We start from the raw sequence: 20,821 nt of genomic DNA on the forward strand, positions 1-20,821 counted from the left end.
ATTCAAAATGAAGGCTGCTGGCCCTTCCTTTTCCTTAGGGAAAAAAAAACCAACCCATAGACAATTTTTAATGTGATAGCTCAGACTGTTTCCCGCTACACTAATCTAACTTGACAAAATGCGAAGACATATTTAAACATTTTGTTGGGATCCTCTTATTTTTCCCATTAAGATTATCTCTGCAACATGTACTGTAATAATCGCTCAATACACATGTGCACCATAAGTACAAGACTAGAATTAGGACTTACTGCAGGGGAAAGAGAGAGATTCAACTTTACATTTGAAAAGAAGGTTATTTCCAAGAGTAGCCTTATGCAAAATTATCCCTTGGAAGAGCAGTAATTGGAAGCTCAGCTCTATGAGCTTTCCTTATATTCACATATTTCCTCATTTCCCATGTTCACTGTAAGAGCTGGTATGTAACAGATCACGTGGGAAGAGAGTTTTGAGAAAGATCATACCGCCGCAGCAAGTTGAGCCTTTTGTCTTATGCGGAATAGTCTTTAGTGACAAACATACAGAATGAAAAATGTTTGACTACTTCCAAGTCTCAGTATCTGAACTCACCTTGGGTACTCTTATTCTAGGGGACTTTATGAAAAATTTATAACATAGAGGATGTTTTGAAGTGCATTCTGAAAACAACATCACACCTTGTATTGTGTTTACGTGGCAAGGTTTTGGTAGTGGGGGTACTACAGGGATGTCTTCTCTGGGGAGATGCCAAAAGATGTCCCATGTAGGACACGGATAGTTCTAGCCAGCTCTAGGATGGACCTGCTGCTGACCAAAGCTGAGCCAGTCAGCGGCGGTGGTAGCACCTCTGTAATAACATATTTAACAAGGGGTAGAAAACACTGCGCAGCAGCAGCTGAGAGAGGCGAGTGAGAATATGTGAGAGGAACAACTCTGCAGACACCACGGCCAGTGAAGAAGGAGGGGGAGGAGATGCTCCAGGCACCACAGCAGAGATTCCCCTGCAGCCTGTGGTGAAGACCATGGTGAAATAGGTTGTCCCCCTGCAGCCCATGGAGGTCCACGATGGAGCAGATATCCACCTGCAGTCTGTGGAGGTCTCCATGCTGGAGCACATGGATGTGCCCTGAAGGAAGCTGTGACCCCAGGGGAAGCCCGCGCTGAAGCAGACTCCTGGCAGTAACTGCAGCCCCATGGAGAGGAGCCCACACTGGAGCAGATCTTCTGGCAGGACCTGTGGCCCCATGGGGGACCCACGCTGGAGTAGTCTGTTCCTGAAGGACTGCACCTGGTGGAAAGAGCCCATGCTGGAGCAGTTCATGAAGAACTGCAGCCCATGGGAATGACCCACATTGGAGAAGTTCTTGAAGGACTGTCTCCCATGGGTGGGACCCCACACTGGAGCAGGGGAAGTGCATGAGGAGGAAGGAGTGGCAGAGACATGGCATTATGATCTGACCACAGCCCCCATTCCCTGTCCCTCTGCATCACTCAGGGGGAGAAGGTAGAGAAATTGGGAGTGAAGTTGAGCCCGAGAAGAAGAGAGGGGTGCAAAGAAAGTGGTTTTAGATTTGTTCTTATTTCTCATTATCCTACTCTGATTTTGATTGGCCGTAAATTAGATTAAGTCTTGCATCACTTCAGCCTTGAGAATAGTATTAATTTTCATGACGAAAAATGTATTAAAACATTTAAATTCCTCATGCATATCTTTTGTGTGCAAATCCAGCCTTTCCTAGGTACTTCTGGAAAATAAATTTTAGCATTTGTGAGCTGAAAACTTACTGGTTTTTAGACTATCTGTCAAGTCAAGGAGAGTGCACATGGCCCTACATCCCTCAACTGGCATCATATACTCCAATACCAAAACATATACCCCAATACCAAACAACAAACTGACGCTCAGTAAGAGACCAAAAGCAATAACTAGAGGATATATAAGGAAAACAGGAGACTTCAAAAGCAATATTACTGTTTTGTCTGCCTGCAACTACAAGGACTTTGAAGACATAGCAGTGAAACTGCGCATTTCTTGTTTCATAAAGACAAGTGGAGAACACTATTTCTTTAATGCTACGGAAATGTTTATTTACTCAGTAACACTTTTGAATGAGAAAAGCTGACTTCAGTTACAGCAGGATGTATCTACCTATGTTTTCGTTTTTCCAGAAAGATAAACATAAAAGAGCTAGGTACAATAAAAGTTCATAGGATTAAAATTGAGCCCCTTTTTGTTCCACTATACAGTTGGAAAACATAAAGCACACAAACATCTTTATAAGTAGTTTGTTGAAGGGAACACAAGCAGGGACTAGTTAAGAAATAACAAGAGCTTTCCAGGGCTAGCTAATAATGTGCTTAAAAAAGAGAAAGAGCACTCACAAAACCTTGAGAACAAATAAAACCATACAACAAGCAAGTAAAAGATTTAAATACTGAATTGAAAATGAAAAAAAATGTTCCCATGGTCCAATGCGTTTTTCTTGGCAGAAGTAACCTGTTGTAATGATTCTGCTTTCAATAGCACACAAAATAGCATAAAATGGAAAAAAAAAATGCTGTCTTTTCTCCTTTCTGTCTTTTTCCCTATCCTTTATTATTCTCTATGCCTAAAATCAACTGATATTGTTCTTTCAAAGTAATTTTGAGGTTTTGCTTTGTCTTCAGTTTTTGGCCTGCAGGTCAGTTCTCATCCTTTTATTCTTCACACTTTTTATGAGTGAAATCTCATACAGTTGCACTTCTACAGTTTTATTTCAACAGAAAATTCTTTCTTCTTTTTTTTCTGGCCGGAATGTGAGGCACTAAATTGCATCCCTTATTTCTGCAACAGTGAATCATGTCCCTGGGTACAAAATTGTCTAGTAAGGTAGGAACTACGTTTTGCTGGTTTACTACCTAAAAATGTAAAAACAAATAGTTCACATGGCTACACATTAACCTTAAATATGGGGAGATTTGTAATTATTTGCCCAGTTCAACATGTGGAGCTCTCAACTTACCTGAATGCTACTCTGCAGTTCACATGACCCAGGCAGGCATGTAGTACTTAAAGCCATGGCGTAGAGATACACAAACAGTGGATTTGTAGAGGATTTGTCCTTCTATGAGTCAGGTCATATGATGGAGAAAATTTCACTGTGCTGCTGCCCGAGAAATATGGTTGCAGTAGCTCCCTTGAGCATGTAATTTTTCTAGAGGTAATCAGCTGCCATCAATTACTGTGATGACTCTTCCTTTCCAAGGCAGTGCACAGCAGAGCCTACAAGAATGTAAACTTCAACATAGTATAATATTTAATAAGATCTGGGTATACTGTGGTAAACTGTACTTGCAAGAAACCTCTGTACATGTGAAGAACACCACTGACATACTGAGAATGGCTCTAATTAACACAAAGTTCACTGCCTCTTTGTTTATAAAGCATAAAAGCTACAGATAATCACTTTGGCCGTGATTATTACAGCACTTAGCTATAAGATTAGATCTAGTGTCTTGTGCCCTCATAGCTAAAGACTCAAGTGGTTGCATAGATTTGTTTCTTCCAGACTGATGGTGGCAACACTTTTATATAGAGAATTCCCAATAGTAGCTCAAAAAGCAATAGAAGTGCTAATACTTGGTGGGCTGGAGGAAGGAGTGAAAGTATGTAGTGAAAGTAGAAAAAGTGGAAGTACCAAAGTGCCATGGTAGCAGAGGGAATACCAGAACCTGCGGCTACCAGAAGCTGTAACGCAGACACAGACTAGAGGGAATTCTTTGCTCACCCCTTTTGGGATTAACTCCAAGTGGGAACATCCTCATGTTTTCCTCGAAAACTTATGCCATAGGGCTTCCTGTTTGCTAGTCCATTGAGTTACTCTGAGGGGATAACACAGGACTGAAACTTAAGCAGGTATGAGCTAGCAGAGTCAGCAGAGGGCAGAACATGGGTAAATAACTAAAAAGACAGAAAGCAGAAGACTGTGAATACATGCAGCAGCAGCAGCAGATGACATATATGTATGATTCAGTGGAAAATGGAAGCACTCTTGCTTGCACAAAGCCCTGAAGAGTAAGGAAAAGGAAAACATGTTAATAATTTTTTTTTTTAATATTAGAGAAAAAAAAGTATTTTATTAATGTAATGAAGAAAATTTAAAATGTTGAAGTTCTGAGAAAAGTGAGAAAAGTGGTTAAATTAAGTGGGTTTTAATTTTCTTAGTGCCCGATATGTCCCTCGCCCTTTGCTGGTTTTCATGCAAAGTGTGCCCCAGCCCAAAAGCCTCCACAAGTGCTGACCAAAAATGGTTGCTGAGCTGCCTGGTTGGGTCAGTTATATATCAGCCACTGCTGCAGCCTTCCAGCTCTCCCCCACCAGCAGAGTGCACAGCATCACACGACTCCTTGGAAATATTTGCCTTGGAGTTAAGACCACAACCAAAAGGAGAAGTAGACCATAAGTATTGTTGGATACAAAAGCTAAAACAACATAACTCTTCAGAAGTATCTCTAGATCAGAGTTACTAATCAGTTGTACCACGTGCTTATGAGTTCATTATAATTTTATTATCATAAATATTTCATTTATGAAATTGGAGTTATTACACTACTTTGTCTGGATGCAGTTGGCTGCGTAAGTACCATATATCTTCTTCTGTGGCCAAGTTGCCTTTTGTTTTGTGATGGCTACTGCACCTCAGGACAGACAGAAGCTTATGGAAGAAACAAGGGAACGTTCACAGTTGAAGGGAATATTTCTCACGTACAGTGGGGCAAGCAAGAGGAAGAAACCCATGAAGCAGGGAGTCAGTAGTGTTAATTGTAAATTAGGATACTCATGAGGAAAGGGTATTTGCTTGCCAGGCCCCAAAGATGAGCAAAAACAGATTTTTTTTTTTTCCTAAGAAACTGGAGAACACTGGGATGACTTTATTCAGCTGATCATCCTTGGATTACAGAGCAGGTCTGTAAAGAAATATGCTCCCTAGTGACACTGGAGATTGGCAGTTTAGATTTGCTGTCAGACCTGTTAACTTGATCTGTCTCACCTGGGTATTCTGATTTTTTTTTTTTTTTTTTACTTAAAAGAGTTACTTTGTTCAGCTTAGTATTTTGTGTTCTTTTGAAAGGCTGCTTTCAGGACAGATACATTTTGCTATCTCCAAGGCCTTCCTCACCTCATGAAAATGGGGAGTTTTGTCTCCATGTTCCAGCCAGCTCAGGGCCCCCTTACAAAGGGCTTGATCAACTCAGATATTTCCAGGAGTGTATGCTGGGCATGAAATACTCTTACTCTTTTCCTAAATTAACTTTATTTAACATATTGCTTCGGTGGTTTCTTTCCCTTTTGGGGCACACTTCTCTCAGCAGAATTGGGCACATATTAAATCTATTATTTGGGAGTAAAAAGCAATCAGCTCTCTGCAATGCGTACTTGCCATGGACTTACAAATGCTCCTTTTGACTGAAAGTATGTTTCCTTGCTCAGAAGGTATATTTGTTATTAATAGAAATCAGACAATTGCTGCATGAAGTCATTCCCCCACACACTTTCTGCAAATAATTGTCGTGGCAGCCCTGTTCAGAATTGTGATTTCTGGCTTTCAAGGCTCTGGGGAGCTGCAAAAATATTTTCTCTGTCTTCAACCACAGAAATGTGTTGTTTTTTTTTCACATAATTAACATCCTTCCATACGAATTCTCACTGACCCACTTGCACAACTGTTGCAGGGGGAAGAAGCAGCACTCAGCGGCATGTGTAGGTAGGTACCTGTGGATTTGCAGCAAATCAAGGCAAGTTATCTGAGACTTTTACCCTGGGCCACAGGCTGGTTGGTGAGAGAGCAGGTGACCGAAGCTAAAGCTGATCTTGTGTCAGGAATTCAAACATGGGAACTGTGCTGCCTTTCCAATCCCTGATATCAGGGATCAGCACATGGAGAAGATGTGCTGCCAGATCCAATTCGTGTCTCTAGTGGGTTTGGACAATGTGCTTGTTTTGGCTGGGATAGAGTTAATTTTCTTCACAGTAGCTGGTATGGGGCTATGTTTTGGATTTGTGCTGAAAACAGTGTTGATGATACGGAGATGTTTTAGTTACTGCTGAGCAGTGCTTACACAGAGTCAAGGTCTCCTCACACCACCCCACCAGCGAGTAGGCTGGGGGTGCTCATCATGCTCAGTCTATAAAGCTGGGGGAAGAAGAAGGAAAGGGGGGACATTTGGAGTTATGGCGTTTATCTTCCCAAGTAACTGTTACGTGTGATGGAGCCCTGCTTTCCTGGAGATGACTGAACACGTGCCTGCCGATAGGAAGTGGTGAATGAATTCCTTGTTTTGCTTTGCTTATGTGCACGGCTTTTGCTGTACCTGTTAAACTGTCTTTATCTCAACCCACGAGTTTTCTCACTTTTACTCTTATGATTCTCTCCCCCACCCCACTGGGGAGGAGCAAGCGAGTGGCTGTGTGGTGCTTAGTTGCCAGCTGGGGTTAAACCATGACAGACAATCAGATCTATCAGCCTCTTTCACCCCCTCACCTCATTCACTAACATGCTTGTATAGATACTCAGCTACTTCTCTTCATGAATAGAGGTGGTGAACCTTTACCCAGACACCTGTTTAGTCAACTTGAAGCTAAAAATTAAGAAAAACTGCAGCTTCAATTTTGCATTCTTTAGAGGCCTGAGAAGTACAGTATCTGTTTCAGGTGATTTTCTGGATTTATATACAATAATGGCTAGAAGCCCTGTATTTTTGAGCTATTAGTAGCAAGGAAAGGATGGAGGAGCTGCTCATAAATAGTGTCTAGGAATTGGCTAATTTCCTCAATTTAGGTCCCAAGGAAGTTCATTAAAAAGCATGAAGGATATTAGAAGTTCAAACTTTGGCTTAAAACCAGTAAATGCTAATTAATGAACACCATGAGATCTGATGCAATGTTTGGAATGCCAGCAGGTATAGACAATCCGAGCTTGAAAAGAATGGGCAGTTATTGAACCACATTTGGGTTTAATATGAATTAAAATAGGTAGCCTTCAAGAGAGAGGAGATAGCAATTAGTTGTGATCCCCTGCCCCTTCCTTACACAATGTCATACAGATACACTATTTCTATCACAGGTATAGAGCTGAATTACAGGCTGCATTAATTGTGAAGGCTGACCAGCTATGCTAATCTGTGCTTTTTGTTTCATGAAGTAATTTGTGTAACTTTCCACAACCAACCTGAATACCAAATTATTTGCAAGGAACATTATTATGAAAGGTCACCTGCCTAAAGCTAATTATACTAAACAATCAGAAGGCAAACACTTACCTATCCCTTACTTAAACTTGCATTCTGCAAGATACAAGCTTATCCTTTGAGACAAATATTTTTTTCTTCCAATTTTAAATTAATTTGCAAATGTATATTCTTAAAAAAAGAATACATTACTGATGGGAAAAAACTGAGAGCAATTTAGCTCATTATTTCTGAGAGGTAGCCTTTATAGATCTAATTATCATAAAATCCTTAAATCTTTCTGTAGAAGACACAAAAGGACCCCTCATCACAACTGAATGTTGTTAGTAGTATCCACTTAAAAAAAAAAGTCATTTATTATATTCTTATTTTTATTCAGAAAAATGTTAAATTATTTATGTAAAAAATAAATAAAAATAAATTATCTAAACCAGCATTTATGTGGAGGTGGTGATCGAAATGTTCATCACATTATGAATTTAAAATTAAGACCACAAATACAGTGACTCAACCTGTGAGGCAAAGGGAGGCTGAGATGACAGCGCCGCAAGCAAAATTCAAGAAAGAAAATATATCTGTTCAAGTCCTTCTGGAGCCTGTATTAGTGACTTTGGTGCCTTATCCCAGGTATTTGTATAACTGTGGAGAAACTGAGTTGCAGTGTTGTAAATGAGATTAGAGTGAGCCCCCAGAAAACTTAATACAGACAAGTGAATTACAATGCGACTCGCCTGCAGTGATATGGGTTGGCTAATACTCTCTCTCCTTACTTACTGAGTCAAGTTTAATTATTAGCTTACATTTCAAGTTAAAAAGAGGGCTTTTGTTTCAGCCCTTCTTTAGGTCAAAACTTAAACTTTGCTTTAGAAATACCTTTGAGATATTTGAGAACAAAACTGTAGAAAGTCTAAATAGGATTAAAAATAGATTGGATTGTATGGTATGCCAATATTCAGACTAGAGTTTGGCAACACTGCTTAGTCTTCGAAATGTACTACTTCTATTTAGTAAGATGAAATATGTAAGAGTAGTAAAAGTTCTGCTTTTACAGATACTATTTTCCATTCTCCTTCACACGTGAATACACATCAATTATCGTCTGAAGAGGTTAATGTCTGTGTCACTGTTTAGGAATCAGTTGTCTAGCAAAATATGGTGAAAATGAGAATCCTTTGATGTCTTAGAGTCCTTGAAAGCCCAGAAAGACTAAATCTGCAGCTTAACTACAGATTAGATTGTATGGTACTTGGATAAAAGGTTAACTTTTGTAAGAAAGCTGTACTTTTATGTGGGTCACCACCCTATAGATTCCATAAAAATGCTGGTCTTTGAAAATACAGTTTTGGAGTCAGTGTGGAGTGGATAGTAGTGTTCAGTGGAAATGGAGATGTAGACAGTAAGGAGTCTTGTCACACTGCACTCAAATGCTGTCAAATAAAATCCGGAGAGAGAGTCCTTGGAACAGAGTTGGGAACCCAGAAGTTTCCTCTCCCACATCAACATCCCACCAGTAGACTAGACAGGTTTTCATGTTCGTTCTCTTTCTAATTCACTGCTGTAACAAGAAAAAGATCTTCTCCCAGCCACTATGCAGGAAAAGGCAGATTGTCTCCAGCAGGAAATCAAACCCAAGGCTCCCATAGCATGGGTGAGTGGCCAACTTCAGAGCAGTTGGATAAAAGGCCAACAGGAGGGTTGGTTACCCACAGTAGTTTCGTCCTACAGAAAGCAACAACTGTAGACTCACACGCAGAGCACTTATCTTAGACTAATTCTCTCTGATGTACAAGAGGCAGGGGAGCACATCATGTCTGGATCATGACAGGGCTTACCCACAATCCGGACACCAGTCTACTTGGCCCTCTGTGTATTTTTACAAGAAACATCTGTTAACAGTCATCTGCTTTGTTGTAGAAGATTGATGAGGACGATTTCAAATAGGGATAAAGGCCCTCTTAGGTCCAGAAGAGAACATCTGGCTGCTACAGAGCTACGATGCAATCCCAGCTGCTTTTTTTAGTATTTTCAATTAGTGAAATTGGATGAAATTGTGTACTTTGAGGTGCTAAACATTGCTATGTCATGTAGGCAGACTAAATAACGGTCATCATAATCTCTGAGTGGTGGAAATTACCACTAAGCTTAAAGACAGTGAACTTTGTTGGGACAACTTTAGGAATCTTCATTGTATGGAATTATTACCATCCTAGCCTAAGGCCATTAGATAGCACTATATTTTGTTCCTGCAGGAATTATATACAGTGAAGGACTCCACATGAGAACAGGGAATCTGAGCAGAGAGCTTCTGCAGCAGGGATTGCTAGTCTGTCCACATAATTCCAAATCCACCTTTTATAAACTATAAAGGTTTCACAATACACACCTTAGCCTATTTTTCTGTATGGTAGTACTTCTTTGGAGGGAGTCACTGTACACTCAGATTTTTTGAAAAATGAAAGATTGCATTTGGTCTCACACCTTCTCATTTTTCATGAGTTACAAGATAAGCAGTATTTCTGCTGATAACACTTTAGGTAACACTGGTAACACTAGTTATCACTTGCTTGGTAACACCTTTGGGTCAAATGGAGCTTGACCCAAATGATACCAAGGCAGTCTTCCATTGCCTCTGATTCAAAGCCCTGTGCAAAATACCATGCAAGCTTTATTTTCTTTCCAATTTGCCTTCAGTTATACTGGAGAATATCTGCATGCAACATTTTCGCTATAGATAATTCAATTTATCTAATGTGTGGTTTACATACTTCTTGTAATGACTCTCTAGTGAGCCCTGTCTAACTTGGTATTTCCAACTTTGATATACCTTGACACTATTGCATATTCTGAACATTTTTCCAGGATAAAAGGGACCAACGAAGTAACAGAAAAAATGCTTAAATCAACACTAAGGAAAACTGAAGCTGGTGTGAAATGGATGATACCACTCTCTTCCAGTTTACACCGACACAGAACTGCTCTGCACTTCTCTCAAGACATTAAAAAAGTTGAAAAAAAAATATAACATTAAATAAAGATTGCAACCAAAGGTGAACAAGATAAAGAGACTTCTTCCAAGGTGGAAAGAGAGAAAAGAGCAATACCTGCAGAGTCTGACATCCTGAATACCGCAAGTTACTGCATTTCACCAAAATGCCTATCTCTTCAGTTCACTGCTTTAGAAGTGAGAACCGGAAGGCTGTTGCCTAGTTTAAACTCTGCACAGCAGGGTAGGATACCAGGCTGGCCAAGCACCATCAACTGGAACCTGGGAAACACAAGAATTCAGACAGATGTAACTTTGAAGGTAAGGTTAGATTGCCACATCAGCTCATAAGCAGAAAGCAACAACAAATAAAAAACTCAGAAGTAAGTAGTATGACTGGTCAGATTCACCAGACATCACCAGACTAGGCCACATAGAAATGATTCTGTTCTGCAGATTTCCAGTGACCACAGGGAAAATTAAAAAACCCTCTTGTACAAGAAAAAACTCTTCTGAGCACTCTATTTTCAGAGAAAACTTTCCCTTTTGCCATTATTTATTAATTGATTTAAATTAGAAGAGGGTGCCAGACGGATAAACTACTACTTTTCTCTCTCTTACCTTAACCACTCATGACCCCAAACTGTTCAAAAAGAGAAGAGGAAAGACTGTTTAACACTACTTCAGATCATTTATTTTCAGAAGCCCACAGACTTATATTGATGCTGTGTTCACACTGAACTCCACAACTGGTAGCATATTATCCCCAGCAGTGAACAAGGATTTATCTGCATCTCTATTTATTTGTTTTCTGCATTCAGGCTTTCTTGATGCAGATATCTCACCCTGTGCAGAGAGTCAGGTTTTCTTTTAAAACACAGTAATGACCACAAACTTATTACTATTATTTGCTCAGTAAAATTGCTCTCAATAAACCAAGGCTCATGTAACAAACACATGCTGCTGACACTACATTAGCAGATGGAGAGAAAGGAGGATGTGAAAGCCATGGACTTACTTTGCATTCTGAAAGGTGATTTCTCCCATCTAGAACAAATAGAGAAAGACGAGGGGAAGTTTATTGTGCCACTGTCAAGCTAGGGAATGAACTAATCTGGTTTTCTGTCTCAATCTGACACATTTCTCAGGCACTAAAATTGCTCTCAGAAGTTTAGAAATTATGAGGGGGGAAAAAAAAAACAACAACAAAAAAACCAAACCATGTTTTTCTCAGAACTCCACTGATTTGTCATTGGTTTATTATGTGATGAAACAGGCACTGACTCAACATGTTACAAATATTTGTCTGAGTCATTAAAACCAATGCAAAGCAAGACAAGCAAACAATCCTGAATAGTCTCTACAGTTGTACAGACTCAACCTGTCTCCAGCTGTCAGGGGTTCTGGGTGGATTTGGTATTCACACAGAGGCAATCAACCCTGTCTAAATTCTCAGGCCTTTTTATACACAACATGTAACTTTGAAGGTAAGGAATAACTTCTTGCTAAAATAAATTCTGAATGGCATCTTACAGAGCATCAAATAGTCAAAAAGACAAAGTTGCTTTCCTACAACTCTGATGGGTTCTATTTACTCTCTGTCCACCCCATCTGCACCCCGAGCTGATTAATGCTGCCCCAAAAGCCAGACTGCTCTTCCCATTTCTCTGAAGAGTGCATATACTGCTGCCAAAAGAAAAAAAAAGTAGAATTCATAAATGAGAGAAGAGCCTTAAAAAGCATCTCTCTCAGCCTTTAGGCTCTGTTCTGCATAGTTTCACATAGACTACACTGACTGGAAAGGAGATACTGGGTTTTTTTGAATGTTGTTGCTCTTTTCTGTAAGATCCATGGACAACTTGGCACCATGTTCCTGCTGTGTAGCTTTAATCTGCTTTTGGTTCTCACTTCCACCCAATTAATTACTTTGGCAGCAACATATCACCTGAGCACGGTTTTTGCTACCAGGTAATTACCACCTTATAATTAAATAACTCTTCAAAATGGTTTAGTCTCTTTGGTTTTGCATCATTTGTAATTGATTCCACAGCACTGAACTAGGTCATCTGCCATAGGCCTTAGAGTGAACAGGACAAAGAGCTTGCATGTCTAAAGTTGGAAATAAGGCTAAGAATACATCTCCACAGGTTTATCTTTCTGTTGGCTTCCAGCCTTTCTGGCTCCTGACCAGTGCTGCTACTGATGACTTTGCCTGGTGACTTAGTTTTGCCAGGTAATGACTGCATCAGTAAAATGTTTGCAAGCAGCTACACCTGTTGAGGATTAAGCTATCCGTTAAAGACATTGGTGGACTGTCAAGATCATTATTCCTCTTCATCAATAAGCCTTAAACAAGTACATTATTCTGTCACTGATCAACAGTACAATCTGGTGGTGTCTGATCAGCCTGGGCTCTGTCTTGAAGAACAGTCACCCAACTGGCACAGAAGGAGAAGCCAATATTTAGAATCAGTTTTGATCATGGCTAAACAAGAGTATCCTCGATCGCAGGAGCTGCCACTGGCTATTTGTGTCTCCTGTGGCTAACCAATGGAAAAGAGCAATCAGGGCATCTTAAATGCCAAAGCTGCTTACATCTTGAGGCCCTTCATTCCTACCTAATACGTTAAAAAAATACATTTTTTGCACATTAAGTGTCACAGAGACTGATTTTCTTCTGCCTATTGAGTGCTCTGATTTCAGAAGAGAATTAGGGTTGTAAACATGGAGTCAAGTGTGGGGACCCATAGCACAGATTAAGGAGCCCAAACCAAGTATGAGAGAACAGTCTTAACAAACATCTCTCTACTCAGCATTTACCACTGAAAGGTTAGCATTTTTTAGGCCACACAACTCATTTTTGCAGATCTGCATCTCAGATTCTGGACTCTGCCCAGTCATTTCATTCATGACTATGGGATCCACTAAGCAGCAAGAGTATCTAGCAAGATGATGCAGTACCCAATACTGCAGTATTCAGGTTGTGTCTAATTTGTCAAGGACCCGTTAGGACAAGTCATATCTTTTACCTGCTCCACAAAGGTGCTTTTCCTTGCTGGGGGGATTGAAACAATGGAAGGGCTGGCACTTGCTCAGTTTTCCACCAATATAGAATTACAACAAACAACACCAAGAATACGAAACTGCTCCCAATTCACTCTGTTTTCAGGTAGAGCTCATGGAACTAGCCTCAGGCAGTCTGGCAAATCTGGCCTTGTCCAAAAATCAATAAGTCTCTGAAGCAGGAGGCATAGTGCTGGCACTGGCCCCTGGGAAGGCTTTTCTTCAGGGGTGGGGTGGTAGAGAGAAGGGTAAGAAGAAAGGAGGCAGATTGATCTACACATGGAGACTGAAACTTATGAAGTCTGAAAGGGCTACACTAATTGTAGCTTTTATCTGAAAAGATCTGTCAAAATAACACCCCTGACAAGAACAGAAAGTTTAATCACTAGCCTTACCACCTGAGAAGCATCTGGGGAATGGGATCTTCTTGCATGTCACTTGGTTTTGTTTTGTTTCTGCAAACAAGAAGTGCAGATCTGGGACTCTACTTCTCTTGAAACTGAAACTGTGTTCAAAGAAGTACCACGACCCCTTTATGCTAGGAAGATCACTTCATGCTAGATGTCTAACTTACCAACAGGGGAAGCTGGGAGAAGAAAATTTAGTAGGAATATCATCTTCATCTGCTCTCCATGTCTGAGGTCCAGGATATAAATATTTTAATTAATTAATTACCTTTTCCTTTTAATCAGAGGTACATGTGACTACTTCACGTACCTTGGCAACACTCTTCATTGAGATGGACAGCAAATGACAGTAATTTCTATATTTGCCTGCTCTACTGTATTTTAAACAAGGCAGAAAACATCTTTCACAATGCCTAAACAGTCTAATACAGATCATATTTAGTAGTCATGATAAGCAAAAAATATCTTGATTCATAGAAGCTTCAATATTTTCTGTTGTACTGGAGGCTGAAATAGGTTTTCCGGCAAAGGACAGCATTTCCCATAGTTGGATGGTATGCAAATTTGTCTCTGAATAGTCCTTCCAGCTTCTAGTAGTAAAGATTGAGTATCTCAGGTTACATAAACAGACCTTCATCTATATTGTCCTTTGTTCAGCCCTTTGAAATGGAAAAGATTGTTTAATAGTGTGCAAGAGTTTTCCTATGTAAAAACCATTAGGCAATAGTTTCAACAGTTATTAATCACTCGAACTCTGGTGTTTCACTGCTGATTTACATTAGCTGAGGATATGCTTCATCCTGTTCCTTACTCTATTTATACATAAATCCCAGTGCATGTGTGTTATCTATTCCACTGAGCCTATCAAAGTGTCAGAGACTTCCAATGACGCAGAAAAAAATTCTTCAAACAGAGAAGGTAACAGTCTGCTGAACTTCTGCAAAATAGTTTCAGACAGTAGAAGAGTGTATTCGGAAAGAGAAGAAAAAGCTGGATGCTAAGAATACCAAATTTAACTTTGATCTGTTTCATATCAAAGAGCACACAGATTTTAATTAGATCTCAGGCTCAAAAATATTATTGCACTGCCAGACAGAATTAGAAACATTTAGTGTTATCAGGAAGACACTTGGGGATTTCCACACTGGCAGAAGAGTGTTGATTACGGTAAACATTGCACCATGGCTAACTACATTTTGAAAAACTTGTAATGTACTTAGTGTTCATGCCTTTCACCAGATTGAGAGCACTGCAGAATGAATTCTTATTTACTGACAAAACAAATCATGGCATGAGCATTAACTGTTTTTCTTATAGGTTTTCTCATAGGTTTTCTTATACTGCAAAGTACTCCCAACTTCAGAGTAAACATATACTTTTATATCTAGATTTTGCAATCCTTGAATTTAGGTAGGAGGGGCAAAGTTTGTACAGAGATGTGATATCTTTTAACAGATTAGCTGAGACAGCTGGAAAAAAAAAAGACACACTCTGGGGCCCGAGTCCCTTCATCAACTGCTGTACTGAACCACCAAGTACCGCATGCTACTGTTAGTCATAAACTTCAATCTACAGGATAAGGCTAGGCAAATTGAAATGGCCTGAAAAAGGTAAACAATTTCATGCAGTCAACATATTAGGCACAGGATAGTGAGAGGCCATCTGGGGAAGCATTTAGCTACCCTTCATAACATATCATACCTAAAATAGTGCTCAAACTGTCTTAAAAATAATCTTGATGTTTGTCAAGAATATCTTGTTGGAAAGTTGGTTCAGAACTTTATTTATATAATTTTTAGTTGTTCTATTAATCATGGCCAGCTCATAGCAATTTGCTTTCATCCCGTCATAGTTGGCTTTTTTCAGATTAAATACCTCTCCCTTCTCCATTATATGTACACAATGAGTACTTAGACAGCATCTTCCATCTTCATTCTGCTGAACTAAAGAAGTCAAACTCTTGTAGTTCCCGTTTGTAGGAAACCCTGTCTCTGTCACCTTGATCACCTTGACAAGTCTTCAGGTGAGGACCTGGTTTGAGCTTGTCTTTCTTAAATTCAGCTGAGCAGTGTTATACAGAGCATTTCATAACATTTTCATCATGCTGCCTACAATAGCATTAATTCCCTGTTTCTGCAAGCATATCAGATCCCAGTCCCTGAAATTTGTTAGTAATTCTGTCCAGACCAATAACATTTCTGCATGACCCACTGTTGCTTCACCTTTGCTCATTTCCTTACCTTTCTTACTTTATTATTTCTTGAATGAACCTATCCCATACTTATCAACAGTTTCCCTGGATAATTCATCAAAAATGCTTTTTCTTTTTTAGAAAAATCAATTATTTCTGTTTGGTACAAGTTACCCTCTGTAATCCCATTTTTTGCATTGAATCCCAGCCTATTTTGTTAGGTTTTGTGCAGCTCCAATTTTTTTTTTTTCATCATTGTATAAATTAAACCCTTACACAAGTCTGAAATCAAAGCAATGGAACTTTAGTTGCTTGTTTGATTTGGGTTTTTTTTCTTAAATATAAGTTGTATATTTCCTATTCTGAGGGCTCCCATAACCATCAGTTGCCTCTCTCCTTGGTTTTCTTTATCAATGCTACCAACACAACTGATGTTACAGGTGCACCTAAAATTTCTTAGTTACTAAGAGAAGATTTATAACCGGTTTCAGCTACTTAAGTTACCTTAAATGTTATACAGCTGTCAGTCCAATGCACAGGTCTCTTAAAACTCACTCTGAAAATTCAGAAGTTGTTAGTCCCTACCAACAGTATGCATTTTGCAGCCCTCAGTGTGCCAAATGTGAGAAAGTACTCAGAACATAAGTAATTTATAAAGCAACAGAGGTATCTAAAGCCAGTTTGGAAGACCCAGGTGATTTCCTAAGTCACTGGTGAATTCTGGTCCATAACAGCCTTGAATTTCATACGAATTTTATCTATATAAGCTATGGGGTTTTTCAGAGAACTTTTTTCTTATATAAGATGAGCTAAATAACTATGATAACACCATCTTTCTGCACTTTCTTTAAGTAGAAGAAAAATTACCCAAAAGCTGTTCATGAGACTGCATGTGGATGGAATACCTCTCAAGCTACTCATAAATAGGCTAAAAATATTGTTAGCACAGAGGAGCAAACACATGAAGCAATTCCTAAACTAATTGCTTCAAAGTAGACACTTGTTTCCTTCATTTATCCATCAACTTTTGTGCACAGTGAAACAGTATCTGAGTATTGAAAGTGGCAGCTGGACTACAACAGCAATTTTATGAAGCAGACATTTAAAATATGAAGTCTGATTAGATAAATTATTGCTATTATCTACAGTTCAGACATCTATCAGGCTGTCAGTGCTCTCATTCAGTCATAGATAGTTCATGCATAAAATTCACAGCAGGATGTGACTGCTGACTGACAGATAAAAATATTAACATCTATGCATTACACTGTGAATGGATACATGGCATTTTAGGTGATTCAGCAAATCATTAATAGTAACACTGATTTTATGCATGCTTTCATTTTCATCTTGAATCTATATTGGGCATACTTCATTTGAAATAAATAACATGTTTCCTCATTAAGAGAATAATTAAGGACCACAAATAGGTTTCTGTTTATGGCAGAGATGATGTTTTGATTATGTATCCTGAAATAGAGTGAAAGCATCTGGCTGGGAGTCTCAGTACTGTTGAAGTAAAAACAACAACATGTTTGAAATGGATGGTTAAGTAGAAGTTACTTAAACTGTAAAGTTGAATTACTTTAAAATATATAGGAGTATTCTTACATTACAGTATTGCCTGATTACTTGTTTCCCATATCAAATGCTCCTTAGAAAGCACATTCAGTCAGAAGAAAAGGTTCCCTCTCTAAAAGTATATTCTGTAAAAACAAGAGCTTAAAATAAGAGAGAGAATTTGGAATAAAATTTCTAAAAACAGAAAAAAACTAACAGAGGCGTTTCACTCTATTCTTGCCCCATCTTATTTCTCCTGGACATGACGAAATGTTATAGTATCCGGAAGAGCCAGAAAAATAAACAAGCTTATATCATACATGAAATCCATCTCTCAGTCAAGTGGTCACATCCAATGTGATTCTGACCATCAAACAGGAATTTTTCCTGGCAGCTGTCTGTAACTGTGGGACCACTGCTGTATGCTTCTGGTGTGGTGAAGTACAGTTTTGTTCAAACCAGAGTCCTGGAGTTCAAGCAATAAATTCCTTTAGTGCTTGAAAGTCTGCAGGGTTAAGCAAGCTACTAGTTCGTACAGATGATGATGTTTTCAATGAAAAGAGAACTTTTTTGGTTCTTTCTCTTAATGATTAATGGATCACGACATGAGCTAAAGACAATGCAGTACTATTCAAAGTTAATTGAACAAACAAAGGGACTGCAAAGAGGGCTTGGAAGGAAGATTACACACTCCTAATATATCTTGGAAAATTAAACCTCTCGGACATATCTAGAGTGCAATTTAATATATGAATATATATATGAATATATTTTCTCTTACTCTTTCTGCTTAGATATAAATACTTGCACATGCACATACACATTAGGTATAGTGTATAACATAGACTGTAACTGCTTTTAAAAAGATTATTCCTATGGCATTTTGTTTGCATCTTAAAATGTTATTTTTAAACTGGGGTAGGGGAGCAGAAATTATGCCTCCTGTCTCAGCTTTATAAACCAGACATTATATACAATTTCTGTGTGTGTAGTCCTGTTTTGTTAGGAAGCCAATTATAGAATCATAGAATCATAGAATCATAGAATCATAGAATCATAGAATCGTTAAGATTGGAAAAGACCCTTAAGATCATCAAGTCCAACCATTAACCTAGCACTGCCAAGTCCACCACTAAACCATGTCCTCGAGCACCATGTCCACCCGTCTTTTAAATACCTCCAGGGATGGAGACTCTACCACTTCCCTGTTCCAGTGCCTCACTACCCTTTCGGTGAAGAAGTTTTTTCTAATATCCAACCTAAACTTCCCCTGGCGCAGCTTGAGGCCATTTCCTCTCATCCTATCGCTTGTTACTTGGGAGAAGAGACCAACCCCCACCTTGCTACAACCTCCTTCCAGGTAGTTGTAGAGAGCAATAAGGTCTCCCCTCAGCCTCCTCTTCTCCAGACTAAACAACCCCAGCTCCCTCAGCTGCTCCTCCTAAGACTTGTTCTCTAGACCCTAAATCCTTTCACTATCTTAACATTTAAGCGAGACTTCTATGAAGTTTTATGCTATCAGCTTGAAAGATAACTCTGTCTTCAGCCAAGAAATATTGGTCTTATCCACACCAGGAAGGAAACAAACCACTGGCAGGATCAGGATTTTTTGCTGGGTGAATTCATATTCAGCAAAAGACTGAAAGCTGGCAAAGTCCAGAAGTAATACATAGTTTGAGTATCTCCTAATTTAAATAGTGAAATCTCCACAGGTATGTGGGCCTTCTGTAGAAGGTACATACACATTATTCTTTTGCCTAAGGATTCTGCAGGTGTTTACTTTATATAGCACCGAAGTAAGGGTTTTCACTGACCTTAGGATGTCCCAGTACAACTAATCCTCAAAATAACAAATAATTTCTGATATCAGGTTACAAATCCAGACCCACAAGTCTGCAGTAACTCAAATGAGAAATCCAAATTGAAATCCAAAATAATGTCTGTCACTGCTGATTTCAACCAGGAGGAGACACTGAAAAATACAGGGTCATGAAGGCAAAATTTGCAGTGTGCCCTCCTGTTGCCTGAAGCCAAACAAATTGTTGTCACAAATCCTTGCAAAATGAAATATAGAATTCTAAATAGGAACAACTGTTGTTTATGAAAACGATTAAAGAAAGTGTTACTGGAAAGCAGGTTTTGGTGACAGAAACTCCATTTATCTAACAGTGCAACACTTAGCTTTTCACTGGGTGTGAAACAATTTCATGTGACCTTTTTCAAAAATGATTAAGAAATGCTGGCTTCACTTCGTGTTGTATGCAAAATTAAAACTGAGATATGGCTTCAACCTATCAGAAAAAAAGGACAACGATAAGCAATTAATATAATATTCCAGTAATTTGTGATGGTTTGAATACTGGAGACAAACACAGTACTCTACGCACTGGGATTCAAGTAAAGAAAGCTGTAAGTAATAAATAATGTTCTCTTCCCTTCAAAACAGAAGTTGATAAAATATACCAAAAGTTCAGGATTCTCAAAAGTTGTAATGATTACTAACTTAAAAAGATAAATTTTTTAAAAAGGTTTCTCTCAGTTGCATTATGTATTTTGTGTCTCTGTCATGTACCTCAGTTATGTTTCTCAAGTTGGAGGTCTTTGTTCTTGTTTTCTCCCCGTGAACAGAGAGAAAGTTCTTCACTGTTCGCTTGTCTCCCAGAGCTCAGGGTGTAAGGACAAAGCGGCAGCCAGTATTAAGCTCCTGACAAAGCCCTGGGAGATGTGACATGGAAGCTTGAACCTAATTTCCAAACAATCCTTTGGTTTGGGTCAGAGCACAGAACAGTCCCTCCAGGTACCTGAAAACTGGATTTACAGTTTCTGCTCTGAATGATGCAGCAACATACTTTCTCTGCTGCCAGGCAGCAAGAGGGTGGGCAGGCTGAATTAACTGGAAAATGGTAAAATAGAAGCTGTGTTTTGAAACACTGCTCTGCTTTAATTCAGCATAGGATGTTACAGTGGAAACAAGGCTGGTGTACTGAAAGATCAAAGATGGAAAACTACAGTCCCTTAAAGTACTGCAAACCCTCAAGATTTTATCAAGTCTCACATTATTTGGTGAGGGTTTTTTAAAGTAAATTCATTTAAAGACCTAAGCAAGAGATAAATCATTCTTATTCTTTTACTTTTGGAGAAAAACTTAAAAGTGTGATCTCTGATGGCTCAAAAATAGAAGGCAAAGGAAATATACCCTTTGAAGTTTACGGCATTTTTAAAGACCTGAGTCATGATTTTTAAATGCTTGAAGTTGACAGTAATTTATTTAGTTCAGCATAAGTATAAGAAATGGTAGAATAAATAGAAAACAATTGTTTCACCATTATCATATATGCTTTTAAAGGTATAATACGTGACAGACAGTCTTGCATTCTGTCTTTTCACATCAAAGCGTTTTTTCTCTCAGAA

The sequence above is a fragment of the Nipponia nippon genome, unplaced genomic scaffold, assembly GCF_047370975.1.
Source record: "Nipponia nippon isolate SJK-2023a ecotype South Korea unplaced genomic scaffold, ASM4737097v1 scaffold_6, whole genome shotgun sequence".
NCBI lineage: Eukaryota > Metazoa > Chordata > Aves > Pelecaniformes > Threskiornithidae > Nipponia > Nipponia nippon.